Source organism: Vespula pensylvanica, chromosome 11 (genome assembly GCF_014466175.1).
Source record: "Vespula pensylvanica isolate Volc-1 chromosome 11, ASM1446617v1, whole genome shotgun sequence".
NCBI lineage: Eukaryota > Metazoa > Arthropoda > Insecta > Hymenoptera > Vespidae > Vespula > Vespula pensylvanica.
This window is the reverse complement of record NC_057695.1, coordinates 2,673,237-2,692,137: the sequence shown is the minus strand read 5'-3', so window position 1 is coordinate 2,692,137 and position 18,901 is coordinate 2,673,237. Positions and strand designations below refer to the sequence as shown.

The following is an 18,901-nucleotide window of genomic DNA, read 5'->3' as shown; positions in this document are numbered from 1 at the left end:
TATTATAATAAAGACTTTTTTGTTTTCTCTTATTTCATAAACAATCAACGAGTTCATCCTCTTTCTCGGGCATTATATAGCGAACTTATTCTCCGTGAACGTCGTTCAACGTAATTCTTTTTCAATTTTCCGCCTTTCGGAGTAATCCACGTGACGTTGTAAGAGCCAACGTTGCCTCCGTTAATTTGTATCAGACTCAAAATTACACGGAACGCCGGATAATTATTTCTTGTCCTCGTTCGACGGTGAATAAATGAAAGCTTGTGCATTTTTCTGAATCTTTCGAAATATTTACAAACCATGAATAGATTTGTTTCTTCCGACTACGAACATACAACTATTTTTTTAATTCGCTCATTGCATCCATTATATCCTTCATTATTCTTTATAATTTCAATGAGACTAACTTTATTTTCTTTTTTTTTTTTAATAATCATTTAATTTCTCTAAGCTTCGTTAAACTATGAATTTTATATCATTTAAAAGAATAATAGTGATATCGAACAAAATCCCATAATCATGTTATTTCGAATACTGATTATTATATTATTGATTGATTCTGACTAGCTTTATTCATTCGTAAAAATTCTTCGAATTTTATTGACGATCAGTGAAAATTCTTCCTTTCATCAGCATTGTTACGGAAAATCAGTGTGCATTTTTCACCAGTCGATGCACAATAGGAAGGGAATGCGCTTCCCCACATTCGATACTGAGCAGCTATCTCTGTATGTCTCGTTTTCTTTCTCTTTCTTTCTCTCCTCTCTCTCTCTCTCTTTTTCTCTTTTTCTCTCTCTCTCTCTCTGCCTCTCTCGTTGCCTTTACTCCCATTGTGATTTCCGTCGGACGCTTTTTCTTTTGCAAAACTCCGTCCATTTGTTCGTCGAATCGAAGTTTTGCGGATGTTCCGCGAACGTTACATGCCGTATGCGTTCCCATCTCTCGAACGCTACAGGTATTCGTATGTGCGTTCTACTGATAAATGGAAACTCGGCCGACCTGTACATACATACTTTCATAAATCTAAAACGTCACGATACATGTTGGAATAAAGCTCTTCGTAATATCGATGTTGCTCCCTATAGCCGAACCCAGGACATTTTTCTATTTCGAATGTTCTGACTAAATCGTCTCGACAAGCTTTTATTTTTAACACTTCGTCGATAGCTTGCTTATAATTTGCGGTTTGATTTTTAAACTATCCATGATTCTATAACATTTAAATTTTCTTTAAAAATATTTTCAAAATATTTTTTGATTAAAATTATTACTCATTCAAACAGATAATAATACTTAAATAAATAATACTTTCTCAATAATACAAGTAGGAAACAAAATTTGTGAATCAAATCGTTCTGTTCGATAATTAACAAAAGTTGATAACAAATACTAGAAAGTGATAAACGCAAAGACTATAGACTTTATGTGAAGGTAAACAATCGTGTTTGAGAGCAAATCCTCCAATCTCTTTCCGGAGATAAGTATTCGCGAGATCCAGGCTGAAATGAATTTCGGGCGAGGATGCGTGCTCTTCGGTAAGGCACGAGGATCACACAGAGGATCGAAGAGTGAGATCGTCTGCGATGCGGAATCCCTCACTCCATCTCCACCTATTCATGATTAGTATCGTTTTCGAATTCTAAGAAAGAGAAAAAGTTAAATCGCATATGTGAATTTTTAGAGATGCGGTAAATTTTTAAATATTAAACGGAATAAAAATAAATGATACTGTTTAACACAAATGGACATTACGATAAATGTAAAATTATCGATCAATGTACAATTAATTGCAACAATGTACCATCAAAAAGAACGATGAATCTAAAACTAAAAAATAATATATTCATGTTCATTGGACCATCACCTAATCGTGATTCTAAACATCATAGTCACTCTTCTTCTTCGAAGAAAAGAAAGATCGAAGAAATAACTATGACGCTTGCTGACTCACTCTGATGAAAGGACAATAAAGATGCGGAAGAACAATCGCAGAATTGCGACATTTCGAGATGTAATTTCCTTCGCTGACTCAACCATTGACCCTTGTCCTTAGCAATTCTAACGAAACTGAAACTTCAAAAAATGAAAGAAAAATAATTAAATATTTTTCTTCCTTTTGCGTCTGATGAATTTTTTACTTACAAACGTACTATATAAAAAAAAAATCATTAACAAGATGTATTTAATATTATAGTGAAATGTGTAACAGAGAATTATTATCAAAACTATGTGTTAAAGATTCTAAAAATCTTCAAATTTTTATGTTTCATATAAAAATCTAAATATGCGCGTGTATTCACTTTAGTCCCTTCGACGTTGTTTGACGAAACCATATAATCCTGCGATTAATCGAGCTATTGTAACGGGTTGAATTTATTTCACGGTATCAAAAATTTTATTCGTCCATCTTTCGATTCACGCCGCCGCGGCGTTTATTGCCCGTTCAAAGTGATTTACCATTACAAGATGAGTACCTAAGATAATGATGGGCGGGTTCGGTACTCAAGCGAAACTGAACGTTTTAATGACTCATAGGCGCAAAGGACTCTTTTTACCGCCCGTTCGTTCTCTGTTGGAATCATAAAATTCTATGGAATTTCTGATAAATCGTATATAGGTATTTTTTACGACCTTATCGAGATATTAACGAGAATATCAACGTGATGATAGAGTAATTTTGTGATAATAATGGCGAGGTTAAGATGTTTCGTGTTTTAACAAATGGTAAAAATTTTCGAATCGAAGTCGTATCGAATTATATCACAGTTATTATCTATCAAAGATAAGAATAAATATTCGAAGAATTAACAGATGGCAAGTTTTCATTAAACTCTTTATCGAAACAAAATTCCATTATCATATGATAGTATATCGTAGACTATAATAATCTTCGACGTGGATTAATCGATGATACGGAAGGCATGTGTTGCGACAAATATGCGAACAGGGTCTCTGCATCCTATCATTAATATTCACACGCTGTTAAATTGACGCTTTGGATGGTGCTCGATACATCGAGCTAATGACGCCTCGTATGTCCGTGTTCACCTCGACTTGAGAACGTATTGTCGTTCCTTCGTATCGGCTGCGATGCATCTTCCCGTGCATTCTCCGATTACGTCAGAAAATTCAATGAGAAAGATCCTAGTCATCACGGCTCGTTCGATCTCATCATAAATCGATAAAAATCAAGGAACTCTTTTAACGTATGTTATTTTTATATCGACTATTACAGCCCTCGTAATTGTTCGGACTATTTGTTCAGAGAAAAGCATCATGAAATGTTTGTTAATTATCGAGTGAAATCGGAGGAGATATCGAAAAAATTTTTATCGAAAAAAACGTCTCCCTTGTTAATATTATCAACCGAATGATTCTCGAAATTGGACGTTACCTTAAAAGGTAAACGATGATAACGAACTGCCGTTAAAGAGAAATCGATAAAATGCCATTAAAATTATAAGACGATAAGGCGAAGCTTCGAGTAATTACCCCGGTTAATAATTTTCGTTCGTTCCTCGAAGTGTTGCAGATGTGTTGCTTCTCTGAGCTCTTGCACGGCTCGCAAACGGAACTGGTCTTATCTTGGAACGAATGGAGCGGAGAGAAACGTCGGAAGAATCACAACGAACGAAAGCAAATAAACGTTCGCCTTCTTCCAGCAACGGGAAGAACGACTAGCGCCTGGCATCGTTGCTAAAGAAGAAGAGGATGAGAAGGAAAAAAAAAGGAGAAAGTCGAGAGTCGGGTAGAAGCTGGCGTAGCGCGATAAAGTGTGTAACGTTGAGAACGAAAAAGCAAGGGTAGCTACTAGAAAACAACTCTGGATATTCTAATTTCATGAATCTCCATCGCGTTCTTACTGAAATCACAAAGTACGATTTTTATCATTCTTTTTACGGTGTTAAAAGTATTACACGTGTGCAGTGATAAATTATTTATATATGTACATATGTATGTATGTTTTTCTTGATATAAAATTCTATTAAAAAGAACATCCAAATATATGAGGTCGTTGTACTTTAATCTGTCACGTAGCTTTATCGTTAGTGTCAACCAACTTGATATCATACAGTATCTCGACCCACGTATCGAACGCAGTCCGATTTCAATACTTTTATCTTTTCGTATTTGTTGAATGATTCACATACGAGTTTTTCACCCACTACGGAGTCTCGAAAGATAACAAATAATCTGTAAAGTGGTCTCCGAACAATGAAAATAACAGATCGATGAGCCGTGCTATGGGCAATTGCCCGTTTTAAAACGGAGTCTTTCCGTTGTTAGGAAATTTACAAGATAAAGAAGAGCACAAATGGTTCGAGACATGGACAGAAAGGAGTTAAAACTCTTTGATCCTGACAGAGACAGAGAGAGAGAGAGAGAGAGAGAGAGAGAGAGAGAGAGAGAGTGAAAACAGAGGAAGAAGACTTACGTATTAGATTCCACAAAGCAGACGCTTTAGTGGCTCACATTGGGTATTTCGCTGATTCTCGTGTAGGAAAGACTGACTCATCGCTGTCTTCTGGAGAAATCAAATCTTTCGGCATTGGCCAGGCGTGGCGCCCGGCAATCAAAACGATTATTCGAAGACGAGACGAGCGAGAGAAGGGTTCACGGCAGCTGGTCTAAAAGAAGATTCTAAGTGTGTTGGAAGAAGAAAAGAGCTTCTCTCTCTCTTACTTTCTCTCTCTCTCTTTCTCTCTCTCTTTCTTTCTCACTCTCACTTTTTCATCCTTCTTTCTCACCACATTCCGTCGCTTCGCGTCTGGACGCCTTAACAAGCCTCTAATGAGGAACGGGTGTTACTCGTGTCCGTCGCGGTACTTTTGCGCAATTACCATTTATCACATCTGCCTCTTCACCTTTTCTCTCCCACTATCTTCCTTCTCCTTATTTCCTTTTTCCCCCTTCTTTCTGACTTTTTCTCTTTTTGGCACGTACTACTGTTACCGGCTTATGACTAAGTTATTTTTTATCTTATCTTTCTTTTTTATGTTTCTTTGCTTTCTTTTTTGTTCTTCTTTTCTTTTGTTTTCATTTTCATGTTCAATCATCAAATGATTTGAGAAAAAATAGGCGGTGAGATTCGACGAGCATTTAATTATTTTTTTAATCTGCTTTGTTCAACGCAAATTATTGTTATGTAAGATATTTGAAGATTAATACATAATGGAATTATGAATATTGATTTAGTCTTAGTAAAACAACCAGACATAATTATTAATGAAAGAGAGACGAAAGAGAAGAAGAGACGGAGAAAAGACGAGAAGAAAAAGTAGGCCAGCTATAGGTAGAGTTGGTTGCGCAGGAGAGGTATAACGACGGAAATCAGATTTCCATCGTCACGTAGAGCCAGTAGCAGCGTAAGAGGGTGTCGATCCCGTGGATTCTCGAGGATGCCTGATACGATCACGCCAGATCGAATCTTTACGTTGAGCCTCTGTAGAAAAGAAAGAGAAGAAGAAGAGGAGGAGAGGTCGAGAACCGAAGGAAACGAAAAGAGAAAGAAGTCAGAAAAGCTTTTGAAAACGGGAAAGATAGGACGATAAAAGGGTAAGAGGAGAGGTGACGCTAGCCCAGAGATTCTTTCGAGACGGTTATTTCTTCGTTCATTAACTTTTACGGTCGAGGAGAACACCCCTACTTTTCTCTCACGTGAGATAGAAAGAAAGAGAAAGAGATCTAGCGAGATCTCCGTTCCTTTGCGATTTTCAATGGCGTGCGACCTCATTACTGAAATGGTACTCATTACCGTTGTAGCGAAGAGAGAAAGAGAGTAGGAGGGTAAAATGTGGGAGAGAAGTGTGAGAAGTGTGAGAAGCATTTTGTCATGGTGTTACGTACACACGCCGTGCCGGCTGTGTAACGCGTAAAAAGGACCGCTTGCTAATGACCACCGGTTATTCAACCACACGTATAACTCGTAGCTTTAGCTGATGTTGAAAAAAGAAGGAGTGGGCTGTTGGGTTAGATGGAGAGATTGAATGGGGGTAGGCAAGGTTGGAAACGGAAGGTCGAAAGAGGCAGGATACGTTCAAGTTGAATTAAACCCTTCGAGATAGGACAAACCGGAAACGGAAGGCACGTAGAAAACGGAGTACTCACTTGGAGTCTACTTTTTCTATGTTTTTGTCTTTTTCAACGGATTGCTTGAAACTGTGGATGATGTAGGGTATGTTTCTTATACTCGATATTTCGTTCTATCAAGAAAAAAAAAACTATTGATCGGATAACGATTGATCGAATGATAAATTATTGCTCACAACGATTTACTTAATAAGTAATGTTTGATGAACCATGCATTATCGTGCATGGTTCACTTTGTTGCCATGAATTTGAACTCGATGCAGATGCACTCTGTGCACCTCAATGAGGTGAGTCGGTACTAACATACGGGGAGTTGGTACACCAAACGAAGAGTTTACACTAGCTTGATCTTTCATCAGGTCGAGCAAATTAGCACGTAAGGCAAACAGACGTACTGTAGGTAGTCCATCGTCCCTCTCTTTCTCTCCCTCTCTCGCAACCCCTACCAACACTTTCACTCGAAAGGCTTTCCCTTTTGAGATCGATTATCCCCTATCGGATAGTGCAGCCGGTTTCTACCCTTTCGAAACTTAACAGAGCAGCATCGATAATGCAGTGAGGGAAAGGGCCAACGTCTGATCGAAGGGTAGAAAGGGAAAGAGTGAACTCGTAAATTTCCTTTGGTTAAGATCATAGACTATAGAGAAGATACATATACACAGTTTACAGTAACCTGGCTTCTTCGGCCGCACATGGACCATAGCCCTGCCCGGAGGCGGATAAGCGAGTTTTTAAATCGGTTTTCGAAATGTAAACAGGTTATCGTGTGATTTATACGCGTTTATATGCCTGTGCTTCCTCATACATTATATCAGATCTTCTAAGAAAATTTCTAAAAAATTTCTAAAATATTAAAAAAATTTTTTGTAATTATTTAAAGAATATCAATTACTTTTATAAAAATATTTTAACAGATATCATAGTTTAATATCGTGAAACATCGAATAGATATAAAAAATGTGACAGTTAATAAAGTAATACAATAGAAAAGTTGAAGATATCTCAATGAAATCGACGCGATATTACTTTAGATATCCTCCATCACTTTATCATTATCCCCTCTACCCCATTATCTCTCTGTTGTACCGATTGATCGCCGTAGGGTAAATGTTAGCGCAACAATTAAAACGTCGGAAAAAGTAAGGACAAAAGGAAGAGAGATAAAGAGAGAGAGAGAGAAAGAGAAGCAGCTGGAGATGCTCCTGGCACCGATGTTGAATGTGCGCACGCGCGCGCATTAGCGAGAGACCACGTTGTTTCATAGAAGCGTGCGTCATTATGCGGGAGGCCGAATGAATCGCGACAAAGAGAGGAAAAGAGGGAGGGTGGGAGGGAAGGAGAGAAAGAGAGTGAGTGAGTGAGAAGAAACGGGCAAATGTTTTCGAGTAGTCCCACTTCCACGAGCCCATTGTTATTTAACGCGAGAACACTGACAATAAGGAAGGAAGAGGGGTGAAAGGAAGGATGAACATGCTTCAAAGGGAGAAAGAGAAAGGGAGAGAAAGTCGGAGAAGATAGAAAGATGGCATTGTTGAAGTTTTGCCAAATGTCGGAATCTTGGATGGTAGGTGTAGATTTCGTCGGTCTGCTTACCTTCAGATTATCATTATACTATCTTGAATTAGACGCAGCCTCACGATTATTCGGAATCATTCTTTTCATACGCTTCAAGTAATTTATATAATATATTTTCCGTTTTTTACGGAGGTAGATTTGCTAAGCGACTCGTATGAAAGATATAAAATGGTATAATGACGGTAGCAATGATGATAATAAAAATCATAATAATAACTGCGGATTTATTATACCGTCAGTTTTATTAATCCGAAGAATACGAATGGAAATTATGAAACGGAATTATTTAAATCAAATATGGTTTTATATAAATAGTGTTCTTATATCTTGATAACGCAAATAAAATGCAATTCAATAAAATTTGTTTTCATAACGAGGATATTTTCAGCAATGTTTTTCAACGATCGTTAAAAATTTTAATCGATCTTAACATTAACCAATATTCATACAAAGTTTTATAATTAATATTTAACATTCCACTAAAAAAAAAAAAAGGAAAAAAAGAAAAGATAAAAACACAATGGGAGATTAAAACAATATCACATTCATACTAAAAAATGAGAAGACATTGGATATGAAAACATGAAGTTGCAACTTAGACGAGGACACGAGCGAATCTTAAATTGTAGCGAACGGAAAGTTTCATCTCGCGGTGCATAATTCTGTCCCGCGATTCGGTGTCCTTCGTGCCATCGCGGTAGCTGCTACTAATTAATCCTTTTAACAGCGCTTAAATTTAATTAATCTCAAAGTTATGTGGTCGGCCTCCAGGGCACACGGTTGCCTCTACTTTATCCCTTCTCCTCTTCTATCCACCTCATTCCCTACTTCCCAGCTTCGCTCATACTACTCTCCTCTCTGTTCCTTCCTTCTTGGATCGCGGTGGCATAATTCGCCTGCGGAAATCGTATACATTAAGGGAAACTTCGAAAATCTGATTTTATGTCCTCCTTCGTCTTTCTCCTCCATTTACCTCTCGACCCTCTTTCTCTTTAATTTTCTCTTTCTCTCTCTTTCTCTTTAATTTTCTCTTTCTCTCTCTCTCTCTCTCTCTCTTTCTCTTTCTTTTCGACCTATCAGTGTCATCTTCCACCAACACTTCGTAAATCCGACTGTCTTTTCTTGAATGTCATTTTCGAATACTAGAAACGGAGTGAGAAAGAAAATTGGGATGAATTGTACACCCACCAAATTATAAACTCTTGTGGGACTAGAGGGATTCATAATGAATACACCATTTCTATGTATATCCTATGGATACTTTCGTGAATGCTCCACAGCAATACGATTTATTAAAACCTTACTATGTCGGGCAGCTTTGGAAATTACTTTCTTATCGAATTACTTTAACTTTTTTCCCGGATTCGAGTTTATCATATAAAAATCAAATCTGAAAAATTATATCCGCAATGATTGGAATTATGTTCGTTTTGAAACCAACGCGAAGTACAATCGATGTTACTGTGTCTTGAAGAACAAACATGTATCTATGAATTTAAAGATTCTACGAACGTTTATCAAAAAAAATACTTTACTATTTCGATGAGCTCTATTTTGGTTTTCCGCAATAGGTAATCTATAAAACACTCGAGCGCTCAATCGTGGCTAATAAATATCGCGAAGTTCACGCTATGGTGCACATAGAATAAATGAAAAGGCAGAAAACGATGGGCGACGTGGAGAGTTCGGTGGCAGAGAGCCAAGAAATTATCCGCGCCGATGTTGGCGAATAAAAATTTTCGGCTTTATTGGCCGTAGCGATGGGGTCGCTTGATTCTCTACTCTTTCCGATCCACTTCGACGACCAACCGTCGGGCACTCGTGAGTTTTTCTTCTCGAAAACAGTCGAAAACCGCTAACACGAATGCAGATATTTGATCACGAGCCAAATGTCAACTGGCTTCGGTCTTTTGATATCGTCAGGATGAACTTTTAATCCTTTCGCGTTAAAGCCGACTTAAACTCGATGTCCTGTTTTGTTCCAGACGGTTCTCTGTTGGACCAGATTTGGTATAGTGAATCACCCCAACTAGTTGAATTCAGTTGAATACTAAAGTTCCAGGATTTCATGAAATACATGGGAATGGATATTAGATAAATATAGAATTATTGCAATTCTTTAATTCAATGCAGTTAATAAAAAACAGTTAAAACAATTTGAACAACAAAGTGTGAAAAAATTTCTCCTCAGTCACTCGATCTTTCCTCGGGGTTATCGACTAGTCCAGAATACTGGACATATCGACTAGCTCCCTGTATACTTTGTAAACGATGCAGAGAACGAAGAGAGAAAGAGGGAGAGAAGTCAGCTTAGGGGTTGACGTTTGAAAGGACTACCGCGTGGTATGGTTTTCAGTCAATGCTGAGGCAGAGCGTAGGAGGATTCGAAGGTGTTGGCTCTCTATGGTGGAGGGCGAAGTGATGTAAGAGGGGATGGTTGAAGAGGGACGGCTAGGTCGCTCGCGTCTGTCCTCGAGGGCTCAGCTGCGGCAGTAGCATGGTGATCGATGTCTCCACTCTCCGCAATTTGAACAATGTCCCTGTCTTGAGCCGCCACGTTCTCTCTCTCTTTCTCTCCTTCTCCTTCTCCTTTTCTCTTTCCATCTATTTATCTATCTCCATCCTCTTCCTATCTTCCAGCATCTGTCTCTTTCAACACCATTCTTGGAATTCCTCGGTAAAATGAACGTTATACCGAGCAAGAAGGATGTGGGCCCATTCTTATTTACCCTTCCAAGCCTCGGTTGTATGCAAAAGACGGAGAGAGAAGAGAAAGAAGCCAGCGACAAGAAGTCGCGTCGAGAATCTCTCTCTCTCTCTCTCTCTCTCTCTCTCTCTCTCTCTCTCTCTGCTTTCTATATCGATGAGCGAAAAAGAAAGAGAATTTTCGCAATCACGAGTTTTCTTGTGCAATCTAAACAAACGTACGGGAGCATATAAATGAAAGCGTCTGGAGCACGCCTAGCGTCGAATGCAAGAGGACAATGAAGACAAAGGGAAGTGAAAAAGGTCGTAGGGCCTAACAGAGGAAACTAGATGGGAGTATTAAAGAGGAAACTCGAGTTATTACTTATTACTCGGCTCTATAGTCAAGCTCCTCCTGGTTCCATTCCGAGTATAAGTGTTCAGACATCGGTTATCGAGTTGGGTTAGGCAGGTACCGCAGGAGACTAAGTCTTGTTTGGCGGACGTTCGAATATAATGGCGTTGGAAGGCATCTACCGACTAGAGGGTGCACGCATATCTTAACTCAAATGGAAACAATAGCATAGAATCTGGCAATTGTGCCGAGGAATCGCGTACTAATTTATTCAGAATTGAGCTTCGATAGTTATGCGCCTTAAGTATCTTGGAAACTTCATGGTGAGGAATTCTGTGATCATCTATTTCTACTGAGAATTTCGTTTGACTCATTTTCTTCGTTCTTATTTATATGAACTTATCGAGGGAGTTACGAAGAAAGGGCGTCCCATAAAAATGCAATTAAAGATCTTTCCCTTTTGCTAGCTTATCACTCGTCCTTTTCATCAACTTTTCATCATGAAACTTTCAACGTTCCAACGTTCACTTGAAAAGCTTGCAGACGGACGAAGCTGAGTTTTCTTTCTTGGAACCAAACGGCTACATAGACTAAGAGGGATGCGCCGACCACGGAAAATGAGGCCCGTCGGGATGTTGCTCGAGAGCTTCTCCCTGGCGATTTAATTTCAAGACGCTCAAAACGCAAGGGATTCGTACGGCTTAAGGGTTGCGTTGTATTTTGACTGGCGTGAAAGGCGGATATTCCGTGCTTACGTTTTCGACGCGATGAATATTTAGTAACGCTTCCAAATGTTAAGACGCTTCCTCGAGTAGACGAGCCTTCTACTGTATCGTTCCGAAACAACAACCGCTTCCGTCTACCTCCTTCCAATCTACCACCCTTCCTCTACTCCTTTCCTAGTAACTTCCTCCTCTTCCTACCTTGTCTTCCTTCCTTCCTTCCTTACTTCCTTGCTAAAGTTCAGACGACGGCTTTTCCTAACCGCGCAGTAACAAGTCGCCTTTCCACGCTTAAGACCGGTCCATCATAGGATTTTCAACTTCGCTTCGCTTGCTCGTGCGATTTCCTGCGACACGACTTCTTCCTAATGTCTCCGATGTTTTCGTCCAAAAGATCCTGTCATGGGGTTGACTAACGCATTATTTCTTGGTGTCTTATTTTCCTACGAAACTCTAAGATGTTGGGATTATCGTTAAGGCTCACCTTATTGGGTAGCTCATGGTTTGTCAATATCTCTCCCTTCCATTAATACTATCTCTTTTTATTATTTAGTTTCTCGTCTAAACTAATTATCACTTATGCTGCCAAAATTCATTTGTTTTCTTCGACATGTCAAATGCTTGATAATAACAGGCAGAATCGTGGTGCGATTACAAAGTCGTATTCGAAAGGTTCAATTAACGTGTTCACTCGTCACGTCTCGATGTTCTCCGCCTGGTCGATGATCGTAACGACGACTCTCGTTACTCGCCGTTTATAGCGGCACAAATTGGAAAGTGATACCGAGTCACGCATCGACGACTACACGACCCGATTGCTGCGCTAATTATAGAGAGAAGAATCGAGAGAGAGAGAAAGAAACAGAGTGAGAGAAAGAAGGAGAGCGAGAGACAGAGAGATTTACATCGAGTTATTTTAGGTAATTGGGGGTACATCGGAATTACTGAGTACCCTCTTCCGGTCTCGTGCATGCATATGCACAACCCAGACGCACGTGTGTCACCATTGTTGTATCGGTCCAGTTAGATACTTTTTTTTTTCTTTGCATCCTACTTCCTTTTTTCTTCTTTTTCTTCTTTACCGTAGGCTTCACCGCGCGTTCCTGTGCGATTCATTAAATTTTAACGAGTTTCAGAATTTATTGTTAAAAACAGTTAACGAGTATGCTTAAGAAAGGATGCCAAAGTATCCTAATTATCTTTCAAACTTTACGCTTATCCGCTTGTATTTAGCCTATTAATAAAGAAAATTTTCGAATTTACGATGGAAATAACGAATACACAAATTAGAGTCGTTATCACTAGTTAAAGGAAAATTTATTTTCGTTGATATAAGCACTCTGGTAATCTCTTTTAATGTAGCTTCGGTAAAACACGTAATTTGGTACACGTTAATATCTACATCCGATACCGGAGTACATAAATTTACTTTATACAATTAGTATTTTGCGTTTGGGTATTAAGTTCTTAGCTATTGCGGAAGCGTGCTTAGGGTAAAGCGGGGATTAAACTAATTATTTTCTACCACCATTAATTACAAACGCGATAAGCGATTGCAAAAATGTATTATCTCAGTAATCCGGTAGATTCGATCGAATCTACGGTTTGCTCCGTGTTCCGGTAACTTCGTCGTGTATATAATATTGATACTAACCGGTAGGTACTAATAGTAGACACTAGTAACCATAACGCGTTACCGATACTAATTTAACGATACTACCAGTATTCGTAGGTAAGCAATTTTTTCTAGGTAAAATAAATGTACAAAAAGAAGAAACTATTAGCTATTAGAAAAGTACAGCAAATCATATATAAATAAATTTTTCTCCAATCCATTTATGGTTCATTCGAATCATATATGCTTTTTAAATTCTCAAACGCCGATATTTTTCACCCCAAGAGAAAAACAAACTCTCGTTTTACCGAAGCACACGTGAGAATTGGTTTCTCTCACTTAAGTAGCTATCTCTTTCTTTTCCTTTCTCCGCTTCTCTCTTTCTGTATGAAAGACCCACGTTAAGTGATTGGAAATCATCTGAAATCGAACGTACGATACACACCTGTGCTCGATTGAAAAGAGCAATGTGAAAACGAGCGTACATGTAAACATACGAGCTATAAAGAGAGAGAGAGAGAGAGAGAAACAGAAAGTGAAGCAAGCTCGGATGCTGCGGACGGAAAAGCGTGGCATAGTCGGTTTGTGATTTAGCGCGATTGCTATCCGCGTGATTTTGCCGGCTTTATGCAGACCAAACAGCTCTCAACCCTCTTCCGATCTCCCAAAACCCCTCCCCCACTTCTAGAAGGTAGTGAAAGGGTGTAGGAACAGCGTTTCGTGGATGTAACTATCTCCCAGTTTGTACCTCGTGGCGGATGACTCTTGTGGACTGGTGTTAGGGATCCATTAGCTAATGGCCATACCAGCCATCTGCTCGACGTAGCTTTTATTCGCCTATTGCTCCATATCTTTCTCTCTCCTTCTCTCGCATGTACACTTCTGTCCTTTCCGCTATCTCTGTCTCCATTTTTTTCGTTTCTTTTCCACCCTTTGAACATCTATCATTTGCCTTACGAAACGAACGATTCATTTATTCATATTCTTCTTTTATCTCTCTTCCTTTTTACTTTCTTGAGTTTATTTTTCTTGTGTTTTCTTTCATTGGTAAACCATGTCTAGTGGAAGAAATTATTCTCGTATATATTTAATGTGATCATCGCTTATTAACTAAAGACACATTCTAGAAGTATCTAAATATTTCTTCCATTGAACTTTGAAAATGTAATATATATATATATATATATATATATATATATATATATATATATATTTGAACATCGAACTCGTCGTTGTAGAAACACGTTCGTTTAATACACGAACTCTCCATATAGTCAAGAATTTATTAAACAAGCGACAATGGATGTTTATTAAAAATACATAAACCTTCTTTCATCTTATCGTCTTTATTCTCGGATTTAAAAAGACTTTCTCTCTCTTTCTTTCTCTCTCTCCCTCTCTTTTTCTTTCGAATACACGATGAATAACGATCGGGGATTTAAGGACGAAGCAGAAGAAGAAGAAGCGAGCACGCACAATGGCTCCCACGGACGTCGTTAAATCAGCGAACATATCGTGGGCTGAATCGAAAAGGAGCAAAACGCTCCGTCTCGTCTTCTCTCGTCTCCTCGCTTTCCCGTCAAAGGCATTTAAATAGAATATTCTCCGAAACTCGTTGTACTTTCTCTCGTCTCGTTGAAACGCTCGCTTCGAATGTTCCGTTCTCTTTCTTTTTCTCTTTTAACTTTTTCTGGAAAACGCACGAACGGAACTTGTAAAAGGATTAAAGAAAATTCCATAGTGTCGATTCTGTTAACGAGGTCAAATCAACTTTTTCATAGCATTTTAAACGATCGAACCGAAATACGAATATTACCATTTTTTCGCCAACATTTAGCAGCTCGATATGATACTTCGTTGAATTTTGTTATTACAGTTATACATCGAATGACTTTCCATTAAAATACATTAATATCGTGTTCCTGTAAAAGGCAATGGCTTTATTTGGGTATATACATATATCAAATTTTCTCTTTGTATTTAGGCATTCATTTTTAATGTATTTGCTTATGAAACGTAAATAAGTAATATTTATTTTGGATATCAACGGAGTAAGGTGCAAGCTTTAAAAATGAAATGTTTATGCAACGAATCCATCTGTTTGTTCCCATTTCAAATAATGTTATTTACGATGGGAGAGTAGTAATAATAACGTATTTTTTTGTTTATTCATAGGATAATATAACGTGCTATATTTATCAGCTGAACGTCGAATTGAAAATTTCACATCGACATCGATAGGGACTAGGTAAATTAGCTTTTGTTTAAATGCAGTGGAAATTAATTTTTAATATTGAAAAATGATATAATTCGATATTCGATGTCGTTTCTTCGAAGCTTCGATTATTAATAACATTGCAAAAATCAAACGATCGACTTATAAAAAGTATATTAATATTAAAAATTGCTTCCCTAACGAGCCAATGAAAAGCTTAAAAAGATCAGTAGATTCGTTTTTTAAGAAAATATAACAAAATAATGTGTTAGATCCTTACACCATACTACCGAGAAGAGCACAGATCATCAAAATTTCTCCTTTGGCAGCTGTACCGAAATCACGACTGGGTGGTTCAACTTCTCAAGATCGAAAGTGCCATGCTCGGTACTTAAACTCGTGATATATGCGATATACACACGTATACTTGTTGCTGCTAACCCGCTGGTACTTACCTGCGCGTATACGCAGGCGAAAGAAGGTTGGCAGGTCTCGGTTAGGCGTTTTAAAGGCCGGCCTTTACACGTGTTCCTCTACTTTACATCGCCGGCTGAATAATGTGCTACGGAGCGGCATTAAAAGAGGTTTGTAAAGTCGGCGGCTTCGAGCAAAGGGCTGCATTGCCGAGCCGTCGTGAAAATTCTACGACCCGTGATGTATGCCTCAAAGAATATCCTCTAATAATATATCATTAGATGTGTGGCATATTAAAAAAGTTTTTTAGCATGTGCGTGCAAGGCAAATAGGTACATATTTACAACTTTGACAAAATATGGTTTATAGTAGATAAAGGTAATTACGAAAGGTAAGAGTTATACTGAAATCTTTCTGTTGAATAATTGAAGTATTATTTACTGGTTTTCTTAAAGAATTATAACAATAACGATATAGCAATAGCATTATTAGTACTTTGTAGTACTTACTGTAACATTTTCTGCACTACTTCCGCTACACTTGATACCAACAAGAACCACTCGGTCTGCGAAAACAAAATAAGAAAGAAATAAATCTCTGTAGAATGTTAAAAATGAGATTACTTTGATAATACTATTTTTTATAAAATGAACCATGTTAAGCTTTATTGAGCATCAAAATTTGATCGAATAAACTTTACATCATACTACTTATCTCTCTATTCTCTTGTACCACTATATACATTATCCCACGATTATGTATCCAGTACTGCTCGAATGTAGTAGAATTAATTTTGCTTCGTGGTCCAGTGGCGATATCCGCAAGCATATTGCCGTATAATTTATCGATCAAAAGAGTTATCTGCTTTTATTACAAATTTGAATTGAGAAATACAATCGTCATTGCATATTTAAAATCTAAACATATGAAATATATATATAATATCAAATTCTTATCGAACTACTGAAAGATACTAGCAGGGTACACATCGATATAACTCTGGTGTCAAATTTTATTGTTATTGCTTATTAAATGATTTTATATCTTATAACAACTCTATATCTTTGTTTAATATTGACGTGAAAGCCGTGAATTTTATTACTAAAATATTTTATCTCAGTTATTATTTAGGATATTTAAACGAAAGAAATAAAAAATAGCTATATATTTATACAACATCATATATTTTTATTCAGAATAAGACATGACAGAACAAATAGGACAGGACAATATAGGACAGGGCAGGATCGGATAGGATCGAATAAAATCGACCAGGATCAAACAAAATCGAATAGGATCGAATAAGAGCGCTTAGGATCGAACAGGACTGAATAGGATCGGATAGGATCGAGAACAATAGAATAGAATCAAATAGAATGAAATATGAATAAAATAAAATGGAACAGGATCGAATAAGATCAAATAATATTGAATAAGATCGAGCAAGATCGAATAGGACCGAATAGAATCAAATAGATCGAATAAGATTTAATAGGATCGAACAGAAAAGAATAGGATCAAATAGGATAGAATAGAATCGGTTAGGACCAAGTAGGATGAAGTAGAATCGAATAGGATCAAATAGGATCGAATGGAATCAAAAAAGATCTACTGACTGCGATCAAATGCAGTGGAATAGGATCGAAGAGGATCGAACAAGTTCGAATAGGACCGAATGGGATCAAATGGGATCGAATAGGATCAAATAAAGCCGAATGAGATTTGATCGATAAAAGGGGACAGAATTGCATCGGCTACTGTTAGTTAGGGTCTGATCGGATCGAATTGGTTCGGATTGGGTCCGTTCGGAAGGGGACGAATCGGTTCGACTCGGGTCGGATCGATTTGGATCGGAACGGATCCAGACGGGTCGGAACAGATCGAGACGGATCGGGTTGGCTCTGCTCTCGGTAGCGTCTTGGGTATTGGGACTTCATCTTGGATTTCATCCGACATATTCGACATTCCGATCTACGGGTTTCTTCGAATATCTTCGAATATCTCCAGTCGATAATGTTTGCGATGATGCATGTCTGTCTTTTTGTCTCGGATAAAGACGTCTCTAAATGGTAATTTTATACACATATACATACGTTATACGTATATTTAATCTACAAAGCTGTCGATGGGAATCGGAATGCTTTCGCTTTTTCTACTCAAAATATGAAATTTGTTTAAAACCAAATGGAATTATCCCCTTTAAAGTTTAAAACGCATATAATACTAAAATTGCATCTATCGGATGACCAAATTCATACTATTTGATTTATAAGCATTATAGAAACCATAGAGATTTATTTTCATTTGAATGGTAATTTCATTAACATTTTTATAAAACAATAAGGTCATAAATGTATAATGTGCATTTTTTGATCTTGAATAAGTATATGATTTCTTAATTCTAGCGTTATTAAATAATTTCTCAATGAAAACAAATGAGAATATTTTGAAAGCTTCGAGATATAACCTTCTAGAGCTTCAAGCTTAACTCAAACTTGACTAGCGTTTTTTATTTTAGCCCTCTCGGCTCCGGCTTAATGAGGAAAGACAGACGCATTGGCTAATTAGTAGGTACGCTTCTTCCAACGAAGGTAGCCGCGTAACGTAAAACATACTGTGTCAACGATCTATGATTTTGAGCGATTATACCTAGAACGAATACCAAGCCAAATTCATGGAGAACTGTGTCTGATTTAATAATCCTTAGAACCTCATCAAAAACAAGAAAGCAAAGGAAGAGGAAGAAAAAGAAAAAACGGAAAGAGATCGAAGTAAATCTAGGAAAGATTCAAAGGAAAGTTGAAAAGAGCGAAACGATTATCACGTCCGAGCGGTTCCTTTTCCCGATGACAAGTATAGGAAAGAAAGGGGGTTGGTTGGTACGATTTACAATTAGCTATTACAACGCCACTGTTGATTCTGGCCGATTGTTTCCTTCAACGAGCACGAGTCTTCTAATTACTCGTCTACTACCGTAAAGCTCTTCCTCGTTAGAGTTTCGTAGTTATGGTGGCATGGGTAAAGGAGCAGTCGAAGGAGAAAGGAAAAAAAAGAGTAAAAGAAACAGAAGAAAAGAAATGGAAAAAGAGAAGAGAAGAATGAGAAAGAGAAAGAGAGAGAAGGGTCCGGTGAAACGGACCGGAAGAGGCAAAGCGACGGAAGTGGATGGAAGAAGGTACGAACGTTGGATAGAATTGCAGAGAGCTCGAGAAAAAAGAGAGAGAGAGAGA

At 37.8% G+C, this 18,901-nt stretch overlaps 1 protein-coding gene across 1 annotated transcript in view; it reads right to left on the bottom strand.

Annotated features, from left to right (window-relative positions):
• Window positions 1–18,901, bottom strand: part of LOC122632978 (discoidin domain-containing receptor tyrosine kinase B-like) — a 93,629-nt gene that overhangs the window by 49,802 nt on the left and 24,926 nt on the right. The window contains exon 2 of the mRNA XM_043820328.1: window positions 16,181–16,236. The gene's annotated coding sequence lies outside the window, so the exon portion shown is untranslated. The remainder of the gene's footprint in view (window positions 1–16,180; window positions 16,237–18,901) is intronic.